Raw genomic sequence first — 11,100 nt, 5'->3', positions numbered from 1 at the left:
CCCCCCCCGTCCCTCACCGAACCCGCCCGGCGGCGCTGGGGGGCCGGGCCGAGGGAGAGGCCTACGCCCGCTCCCAATCCCCGGGCTCGCCCGGCCCCCGCCGCCGCCGCCGAGGGGGCAGCGCCGGCGGGGGCCGTGCGGGGGAGGAGGGCGGTTGGGGGGGGGGCCGCGACACGACACGACACGACACGACACGACCCGCGGGGACACCCGGCGGGGAGGGACACCCACGGGGATAGCGTGGATTCGGGGGGACCCACGGGGAGACCCAGTTGTGAGGGACCCACAGGGGCAGCATGGATGTGGGGTGACCCACGGGGAGACCCGAGTGTGGGGGACCCACGGGGACAGCATGGATGTGGGGGGACCTACAGCAAGACTTGGGTGTAAGTGACCCATGGGGATGCCCAGGTGTGGAGGCACCCACAGACACAGCCTCAGGGTTGGGAACCCATAGATACAGCCTGGACATGGGGGGACCCGCATATGGGGTGACCTATAGACCAAGGTATGGGGGAACCCATAGACACAGCTCGGGTATGGGGGGGGCCCAGCGCAGCCTGGCATTGGGGACCAGCACGTGGCTGGGGTCTGCTGGGACCCCCGGTCACAGCCCAGCTGTGGGGGGACCCACAGACACAGACTGGTTATAGGGGTCCCACCTGTCTCCCCAGGTATGGGGGGCGGCCTTAGCCACAGCAGGGATTTGGGGGGCACAAGGCTTGGGAGGGGATATGGGGGCTCACCCCCTTGACACCCCACTGAGGGGTGCCGCACAAGGAGCCCCCCCAAACCCTCACCACCCCTTGAGCCCCCACAGGTGCCCATGAGGGGAGGACAGAGGGGGTCCCCAAAAAGGAGAGTGAGGCGCTTTCCCCCCTTCCTGCTCCCACAGATTTCCCAGCGTGGAAAACATGGAAAAGTGAAAATGAAAATGCGCCGTTTTCTGGGAATTGCTGGGAGTGAGTGGCAGCCCCTTGGCTTGTCCTCCCGCACCCCAAATCTCAAACCCTGCACTGGGTCCCAGCCTCCCACTGCCCCTCCAGGGCCAAATCGGCTTTTTGGGGGCCAGCCCATCCTGCCTGCATCCCTCCCGTGCCACCATACCCCAAAATCCCCTTTGCACACCCCCGAGGGGGGGTTGGGGATCATGGACGTGGCTTCCCCTCTGTGGTGACAGTGGCTTTGGGGTGCCACCAGATTTGGGTTGCCACCCGGGGCGAGAACAGCCAGATCCCTCTCTGCAAACTGGTTTATTTGGGGGGTCGGGGGTGGGGGGGGGCTGGTTCCTGCCTTTTGTACAGGCAGGGTGAGACTGGCAGCTGCGTGCAGGCAGGGACCCGATGGCTGGGGATGGGGGCGAAGGGCTGAGCCTGGGGGGCCACAGGGGCACCCCGGACGCCGCGAGGGGCTCAGCTGGACCCTGGGGGCTGCGCTGGGGATGTCGGCCACGTCCAGGGGTGCTGCAGGGTTGGGATGCGGACACGAGGGGGTGTCATGGCTGCCTCCCCACCCCGATGCACAGCCCACCCTAGGATGGCTGGAGGGACCAGCCGCAGGGCTGGGGGGGTGGGAAGCTGCTGGGTGGGAGCACCGCACTTTTGACCGTCCCCCTGCCCTTCAGCTCCAGCTTCACCCCAGGGCTGCTCTGCACAGCTGAGGATGATGGGGGCTCTGGCACCAGCCCCCCGGCCATGAGTGGGAGCCCGGAGAAAGCTCTGGGGGGGAAGCTGGGGTGCAGGAGCACCGATGTGGGGAGCTCCGCGTGACTGGGGACCCCTGGCTTTGGGGGCAGCAGCAGCGGGGGGTGGCTGGCGGGGGCCAGGAGGTGGCCAGGGAAGGTGGCCCAGGCAGGTGCTGGGTGGCCCAGGGCCAGCAGCGGTGGGGGCAAGGCAGCCAGGTGGGAAAGCTCCTCCAGGACCCCCAGATGGCAACAGGAGCCCCCCAGGCATGGAGGGGACACGGAGCCAAGGCCTGCAGGCAGCAAGAGACGGAGAACGCCACGATTGTGACCGGCAGCAGCACCGTACAGCACGGCCGAGCTGGGGTCATGCCAAGGGGTGCGGGCAGCACCCTGGGGTGCTCTGGCAGGTCCCTTCTCCCTTGGTCTCAGCACCCTCCGGGTGGGTGCCCCGTCCTCTCTCCCAGCCACAGCCACTGGGTGCTGCTGTGGGACCAGCAACGGCCGTGTCCCTGCCTGCCTGAGCCCCACCGTACCCTGCACCCACAAAAAAACTGGCACCCACTGCTCTCCACCACCCTGCAACCCCATGCCCTGCCTGCAGGCAGCGAGCCCTGCCTGTACCCGGTGCATCCCCTGCCCGTGCAGGCAGCAGCATGCTGGGTGCTGGGCATTTGTCATGCCCACCAGCCTTGCTGGCCTCACACTTACAGGTCCCAGCGGTGGTCGTCCTCTTCTCCAGCATGTCGGGGTGCCGGGGGCCCCAGTGCCAGACCAGTGGCTCTGCCAGCACCCGCCGGCTCAGCAGCATGCTTGGCACCAACTGGGGGGATGAAAGGGGACGTGGCAGTGTGGGGAAAGGGCAGCTTGTCCCCAGGGATGTCCCCCGGCCAGGCCTGGGTCCCCTGGAACCCCTACCTGGCTCGGCATGCTGGGGGGCATGGCGAGGGGGCGGCACAGGCTGCCGGCGCCTGGCAGCAGGGATGGGCAGCGGGCGTCCCACAGCGGGCAGTTGAGGAAGATGAGTTTGCTGAAGTTGAACTTGTAGGTGAAGCGTTTGCCCTTGGTCTTGTGCAGGATGTGCTTGTTGTAGTAGTACCTGGGGGGAAGGCGGGGGTGTTAACGGGTGGGCAGACAGTCGGACACCCCCGCCAAGGGCTAGGAACTAGGCGAGCCGAGGGGTCCCCCTGGGATGGCAGATGCCACCCCGTGGGGTCCCTCAGGGACAGCGAGGGCTGTGCCCCCTCCGCCCCATGCCCCCCATCCCCTGCGGCACCTGAGCGCCCGGCTCAGCTTGTCATAGTTCATCTGGGGTTTGCATTTCCTCTGACCCCACAACCGGGCCACCTCCTCGGGGTCTTTGATGACAAACTCCCCGTACTCGCCCTGCTGCCAGGCGATGACATGGCGAAACTCTTCCTGCTGCAGCAGCTCCAGGATGAAATGCCATAACTGGATTTGCCGGGAGCCGGGGCTGGACTCGGCTTTGTACGCCCAGTCGGGGAAGGCCAGCCCTGCGGAGTGAGAGAGGCACGCTTAGGGCTTTCGGGGGGACCGGGGGACATCACCCCAAGGTCACTGCTACCCCCCCCCCCCAAGCAGCTGCTTTTTAGCTCCCCGGGGGGGAGATGGTGACAAGATCTGTGCCCCATCCGGCATGGCTGTGGGTCTGCAGAGAGGGACCAACCCTGGGTGCAGGCAGGGGGGAAAGCAGAGGGGCTGAGGGTGGGCTCTTTACCCCTTCCCTCCCCAAAGCTTCATCCCGCTTGCTGGGTGCTCACCTGATACCCAGGAGGAGTCAGACAGGACAGGCAGCCCTTGGGACAGACAGCCACACTGCATCCTCCAGCCTGCCAGCAGAAAGCAGAGGAGCCCTGTGATGAGCACCTAGCACCTGGGACGCACCCTGCATTGGAGGGGATGCACCCATCACTTTGGGGATGCACCCATCACTTGGGGGATGCACCCACCGCCGGAGGAGGATGCTGCAGTGGTACGTGACCTCCCCGACGTGGCTGGAGCAGGCCATGCTGCCACAACTCACGGCGACGGCTGTGCCCTCACTTGCAGGAGGGGTTCGGCATTGCCAAAAAACCAAAACCTGCCGGCCCTGACTGCTTCCCGTGGGATGTCCCCCCTCCTGTCCCACTCACCTGTGGCCCCGCCGTGGTGGGGTCTTCCCAGGCAGGAGCTGCTGGGCAGGAGAAACCCTCTGAGGGTCTTAGGGAGCATCACCTGGATATATAAAGGGAGGGGATGGGTTAAGTGTAAATCTGCTTACACCCTGGCAGGGAGGAGAGGGAGCGAGAAATGGCTGGGGAAGAGAGGGGGGAGTGGAGGGTCGGGGTGTGGGGGGGAGGTTTGGGGGTCCCTGCTCAGCAGTGGCTGAAAACCCCGATTGCTTTGTGTCCCTTTGGCTGCAGGTGCCTGGTGGTGGATGCCCCCCCTTCCCCCCCCTTTTATCTGAGTGTGATTCCAGATTCAGCAAAAAAAAAAAAAAAAAACAGGAAAAAAAAAAAAGAGATGGGAGCAATGGGACTAGGCAATGGTGGCTTCGTTGCCCACCCCCGCTCCCTCCTCTCCCTTGCCCGAGCGGCCGCGGTGCTTCCCCGGCCCTGTGTCCCAGCCGTGTAAATACAAATAGGGCAATTTGGAATATTTGGATTGGAGCCGGAAGGCAAACAGGGCTCCGAGAGCAGCAGATCCAAAGGGCAGGAGGCTGCCAACCCCCACCGAGGGCTCAGGCAGCGATGGAAAAGCTTCATGCCCATTTTTTTCCTCTCTTAATTTGCTTTCCTCTTGTTTGTTCTTCATTTCTCATTAGCTAGGGCCTCGACACCTCTTTCAGGTCTCTGGTGCAGGGTGGGGGTCCGGGGTCCCCGTGAGTCCCACGGGAGCTGTTGAACCCCAGGGGTGTTTTCCTGGGGTGTCCTGTCTCTGGATGAAGGTCCCCCCCGGATTGGGGGGAGAGGAGCCAAGTGGGGACCGCAGATGTGGAGGCGGGGGGGTCCAAATTGGGGTCCCCGGTGCCCTGTTCTGGGGGTGGGCAGGGAGCCAGGGCCCCTGGGTCCCCCCAGGATGGGGGGGAGGGGGACAGCGGGGGGGGGGGTACAGAGAAGGGTTTGGGGCTGATCCTGCAGGGCTGGCTGTCAGGGCTGGGATTTGGCTGGGTTCCTGCCCCTTTATCTCTCCCAAATCCCACTCCAATCTCCTTAGCTGCGCGCCCCCCCCCCCCCGCCCCGAGCCCTACCGGGGCATCGTCCCCTGGGCAGGCAGAGGTGAAGGGCCTGTTTGTTTAAAAGCATTTAATGCTATTAAAACAAGCGGATTAGGGAGCATCGGAACAGCCAGGAGCCGGGGGGGACAACACCCCAGCAGGACTGGGCGGGGGGGGGCAGATCCTGGGACTCATCCCAGGTATGGGGCAGGGGACAGAGGCTGCCACACAAAGGTGGGGAAGGAGCGTCACCACAGCCACCCTTGGTGGCACGTCACCTCCTCATTTCCCGGGGCCAGGAGCCCCACCCTGTGCCACAGTATCCAACCCATACCCCAGCGGGGAACCCCATCCCAGGCTCGGAGCATTTGCCGATGTTTACAGTGTTTTCCCCCTTTCCCTTTATGGCCCCACTCATTCCCATCCTTTGGTGTCCTGGGACCGTGGGATTTAAAAGGTTTCAAACAGAAACCCTAACCGGGCTGGGGGGGGAGGATGACAAGGGGATGAAGGTCACATTGGAAAGTCACAGCCCTGGAAACATCCAGGCGAGGGGCGGAGGGGGGGTCCCCGGGGGGGCCAGGCTGGTCCCCAGGCATGCTGCGTTCCGGGACAGTGGCATCCCCTGTCCCCAGCTTGATCCCCTCCTGTATCCCAGGGCTGGATACAGCCCATCCCAGGACTCAATACATCTGTCCTGGCCTGGATCCAGCCATCCCAGGGCTGGATATGGTGATCCTGGGGCTGGCTATGGCGATCCTGGGGCTGGATATGGCGATCCTGGGCAGGATATGGCCATCCCGGGGCTGTATATATCCATCCTGGGGCTGGATATGGCCATCCTGGGGCTGGCCATGCTGGGTGCCGGAGGAGATGGGGGCACTAGATCTGGCTTCTGACCGTGGAGCTCTTATGGCCGCTGCGAGGAGCATGGCTGGGATTTGGGCTGGGATATCGTCGGCTTCATCCCCCAAGCCCAGCCCTAATCCTCAAAGCCCTTTGGGGTTTTCCCTAGCCACCTAAATCCTCTTTGGAGCCAGCAGCAAAGGTGGGGCTGGCGCAGGGGCACCAACCTGAGCAAATAGGGCAAAACCCCACCCTTGATTTGGTGAAATTGGTGAAAATGGAAAATGAGACCCATTCCCTGCCTGCACTGAATCCTGCCTGCAGTAAGCCCTGCCTGCAGGCAGAGGTGGAGGCACTGAGCAGCCTCTGGAGCATGAGGCCAACACGGTGACCCCAAGCAGAACCATGTCCTGCCCCAAACATCTGCAAAGGGACATCCCAGCACGTGGGTGGGAGCTATGGGGGGAAAGCTGAGTGTTGGGGGCATCGGCTGTGCCCCATGCCCACTCTGGTGCCATCGCGGTGGGCATCCAGGAGCGAGGAGGGCTCTGAGGGGTGCTGGGATCCCCGGGTCCCTGCGAGGGAAGGACTCACGGTGCCTTTCCCAAAGCGTCCACACTGGATCGTTCGGGGGGTCTCCTACCTCCCGCCGGTGCCCGGCATCCATCTCGCCTGCGCTCTCCTCGCCTCTGGCGCGCCTGGCCCGATGCATTTCACCGCGTTAGGGTCACTTAAAATGAAAACCCAGTCTTGCCGTGCTCGCTCCCAGGAGGGCTGCCATGGCTGCACAGATGATTGCATTAACCCCTCACCAGCCATGGGCTGCCGACCGCTGCCGTTGCCGCCATCCTCCTCCTCTTCCTCGTGCCCGGTCCCTGCAGGTGATGGGGATGCAGCTCCCTGTGCACCGGTCCCTCCCTATGGGAGACTGGCTGGTGGGGACAGCCAGAAAGGGCACCAAGCACCTTGGCCGGTCCCGCCAGAGAAGCAGGGATCCAGCAGGGATGTTTTGGCCAGGACAGGGTTTCACCAGCCCTGGAGGCCTCCGGAAAACCCTGCCAGAACCACGCACGAAGCCAAGGGGAACCAAAAGGGCCAGTAGCCCATCCCTGCCTGCACTGCCCATCCCTGTGATCTGTAGGAGTGGGTGATGCCAGACAGCCAGAAAGGTGACGGGACCCTCCCCAGTTTATCTCCTCCAGCGACACAGGGTCACGTCTGAGCCAGGAGGGATTTGGCCATGGGGAAAACTGGGACCCGAAGGAGAAGGCTGGGCGAGGAGGGGCTGGGGCACAGAGCGAGACGCCCCCTCCATCTGCCACGGGCCCCACTCAGCTCAACCATCCCAGGAAGCCAGCAGCAATGGTGGGGAGCAGTATTCCTTCCCGTGCACCCGATCTGCCTGGTGCTGGGGAATTAAATCCTGGGACTGTTTGCTGGTTAAATCAAGCAAGGCTAACACGGTGGAAAGCAATACAGGCCGGGGGGGACAGGACGGATGGATGGGGGTGGAGAGCAAGGGACGTGTGAGACAGGCATGGGGGATGGCTGTGGGGATCCCTGGTGGGTGCTCATCCCCTTGGGAATCACAGGGATGCTGCAAAATTGAGGTGGCTGGGTCCAAAGCGCCCAGGCATCAGGGCTGGAGTGAAAATCCCCCATCTCTCTGTGCCGCATCCGTCTCCTGACCGCTGTGCAGCTTGGTCGGTGCCAAGAGACCCCATCCCAACCCGGCATCCGTCCCCCTGGGTCGGTTCCCACTGGGATGCAAGCCCACGCCACGGTGGGAAGCATGACCCCCCCAGCCCCACACCGCCTTGCGTGGCCACGCTCGCCGAGATGTGCCCATCGGCACCTCCCTGGCACTCAGGCCAAGCTTTGCCCGCTCCCAGCCAGCACAGCTCTGTCGGCAACACTCCTGCCCGCGGCCCGAGCCCAGCCGGAGCCAGCCAGACGCGCCCTGGCAGCGCAGAGGCCGGGTGGAGCCGGTGAACGTTTCTTGCCGATCCAGGAGCTCGCTGCGAATCCCGCAGGGTGTAGCCGGCTCGCGGCTGCCCACCCATTGCGACACCGTCAGCCACGATGGCGTGGTGCCAGGGCCCCAGGCACCGAGCGCTTTGCCTACCAAAGCGCCGGGCGGGTTCCCGCTCCTTTGCTTTCCCCTCCTTGTAATTGGGAGGAAGGGCCTGGGCGGCTCGCTATTTGTTCAGACTTGAATGTCTAGAGCGTGCCGGGAGTGAGCGGGATGGGGAGGTAGCAGCGCTGGTGCCAGACCCGTGTCCCGATACCCAGAGCACCTCGTGCACGGCTTCCCCCTGCCCGTTGTACCAGTGCAGAGCCGGGGGATGCTCCAGGTCCAGTCCCAGCAGCTCGTTGTAGATAAACCACCGAGACATCCCCATCTCCCCAGGGATGGAGCTGCAAAGCATAAGCTGGGATCAATAAGTCATTTCTCATGGGTTAATCCCCCCCCACACTGCTGAGAGACCTCACAAATTAAAATTATAATAAGGTGAGGTCGGGTGGGAAGGGGGAAAAAGCGAGAGGTGGGGCGGGGGCGGGGAGCCAAGCCAAGGAACGGCCATGGAGGTTGGCGGCCAAGCTGAGGGGTCAAGGCAGAGTGGAGTGGCCAAACCTGGGGAGCGAGGGGGGGAAATAAAAGAAAAAAGGGGAAAGGGGATGAAAAGGGAAAGGAGGAGGGAGGGGACAAGCAGAGGGGGCTCATCTGAGGGTGGGGGACCGCTCATCTGAGATGAGGACAAGGGATGGGGTGAGAGGGGGAGATGAAGAGCGAGGAGACATGATGAACGAGAGATGGGGAGAGGGAAGAGAAGGCAGAATCGGCAGAAAATGGTAAAAGAGCAAGCGGAGGAAAGGAAAAGGGAGAAAGGAGGCAGGAGCCAGGGCAAGGGGTGCTGGGGGACCATGCCGGGAGCAGGATGAGGCTGGCACATGGGCGCACGCCCCGCTCCCGATCCCAAAGCCTCTTCAGGTCCCATTAGCGGGGATGGAAGGTGACAGCTGCCAATCGATAGCAATTACACCAACAGACTCCTGGTAATAAACCCATTTTGCTCACGTTTTTGTGTGCCCCGGCCCCCTCCAGTGCCTACCTGCCACCCCCCAGCACAAGCCCCCCAGACCACGGCTGCCTCCAGGCCCCTTTTTGGCTGCAGCTGACGTCATGCAAAACCCACATGCGGGGCAGGATGAGGCCCTGGGGCTTCGCAGAGCTGGGATGACACGGCTCATCCCTCCTCCTGGCCAGGTGGGAGCAGTGCTCTCTGCCTCTCAGAGGCGCCTTTCAGGTGCCAAGAGAGGATTAACAGCACCCCAGGCAGGAATGGGGCTGGAGGTGGTTTTAATTGCCATTAAGAGGAGGCTGGGACTGGATGAAAGAGCTTTGGGGTTTTATTGCACCTGTGAATTTGGGTGGTTCCAACAGCAGCAGGCGCCCGCCGACCTGGGAGGTGCTCCTGACCAGATCCCTGCAGGGCGCAGAGACCCCCCCCCCGGGATAAATCTGGGGGGGTGTGGGGGGATGCCAAGAAGAGACCCCGGGGACTTGTGAGCGTGGGGTGGAGAGGGTGTGGGGAAATTCCCAGTGGGTCTGCAGGCTCGCTACCCTTAGGGAGCGGGGAGGGGACCTCCCACGTGCCCAGCTGCACACGAGCATCCCCCCACCCTGCCGAGCCGGGCATCCCTCCCCAAAAAGGCTTTGGAAAGTCCCAGAAGGATTTCCCGCCCCCCTGCCCAGTGCTGTGTTATCCAGCCTAGCATGACGCTCCGGCATCGGAGAGATGCTCGGCCATGGCATGATGCTGTGGTGCTGGGTCAGGGAGCAGCTCCTGGGCTGTCTGTGCCGGTCAAGCTCCCCTCTGGCAGCCTGTAGAGCCTCGTCCCCCCATTCCCATTTCATCTTCACTGCCTGCAAGCAAAAGCATGGGGACAGCAGTGGTCCTGGGGTGATGCAGAATGAGTTGGGGACAGGGGACCCCGTCCCTGCCCTGCCCCAGACCCTGTTGGGGCTCCTGTGCCCCCGAGGGAGAAGGGAAAACCCTGTGGGGTTGTTTCTTAAACCTGGTTTTTTCTTTTCCAGGGCTCTGATTGATGCCCTGCGGGGCTGGAGCTGCAGCACCCAGCAGCAGTGCTGGCTGCTGGCACCGTGTCAACACACCAGACCTGGGAGCCAGCAGATGCAGTGGGGAAGCCTGTCCTGCCGTCCCCGTGAGGACACGGGGCAGGGAATAAAAGTGCAGATCGCCTTGCCCCAAACCCTGTTTCAGGATGGAGCAAGTGGGATACAGCCATGGGCATGGACAGAGGGGCAGGAGCCGGCTGCCAGCTCCTCCAGGGAGGCCAGACTCTGCTCCCATTGGGTTATGGCAGATGCCATTGGCTTGGCATAACCATGGGGGTCTTCGCTTGGGGGATGCGAGGCCCGATGCTGGGAGGAACAGATGAAACCCCAGCATGGTTTTTCACCCCTCCCCGGGAAACTGGGGGGGGGGGGGGGGGGCAGCCAGGAGCCAGAGCGAGAGCAGATAACACGGTGGCCAAATAAGAGATAAAGCAAGTACCTGATCAATGTGGGTGAAAAGGAGGAACAGCACAGATCAATACTGGCAGCCCTGCCCTGCCCCAGCAGGCGAGGAGGAAGGGGGAAAAGGAGGGTGAAGGAGGGGAGAGAGATGAAGAGGAGGCACAGAGGGAGATGCAGCCCATGTCCTGCTTCACAGCTCCCATCCTCCCCCCCAAGCACTTGCTCCTCGGGCTGGGATGAGGACGAGGAGTCCCGAATCACAGGCTGCCCCTTCCCCCCAAAAAACCCCGAACCATGAGGGGCTGCAGTATCATGCCCATCCCGCAAGCCTAAGCGGCTCCAGCTCATGGAGTGAAAAGCAAGCAATGGAAGGAAGAACAGCATTGGTGGGGGACAGCTTTCCTGGCCCCCACGTTGCTCCCCCAACGCAAGGCTTTGAACTCGGCTCTTGGCCGTGCCGGTGTTTGGGAAGGAGTGGGAGCACCTGGCTGGGAGCGCAGCCCTGGCTCCGAAGCGCAGGCAGGCTCTTAATCAGCTTTGCCATCGGCTGCCGGGACGAGCAGCTGAGGCCACTTTGGAAAATTCCTGCTTGGATTTTTGCTGGAAATTTCTAAAGATAAAGCTTTGGTTTTCCAGTTTGGTGTCAAATCTCCCTTATTTTATCCTGGAAAGCAGACAACGTTCCGCTCCAGAGGAATCCTCAGCAGGGCTGGAAGGGTGCTCATCTTCCTCATGAAATGGGAAGCGGATTTGCAGTTTTCCCTTTTAATCAAGAAGCTGGAAAAACATCTGCAAAAGTGTGGGTTTTCCTCT

Source organism: Buteo buteo, chromosome 11 (genome assembly GCF_964188355.1).
Source record: "Buteo buteo chromosome 11, bButBut1.hap1.1, whole genome shotgun sequence".
NCBI classification, from domain to species: domain Eukaryota; kingdom Metazoa; phylum Chordata; class Aves; order Accipitriformes; family Accipitridae; genus Buteo; species Buteo buteo.
Note: the sequence above shows the minus strand (reverse complement) of the source record.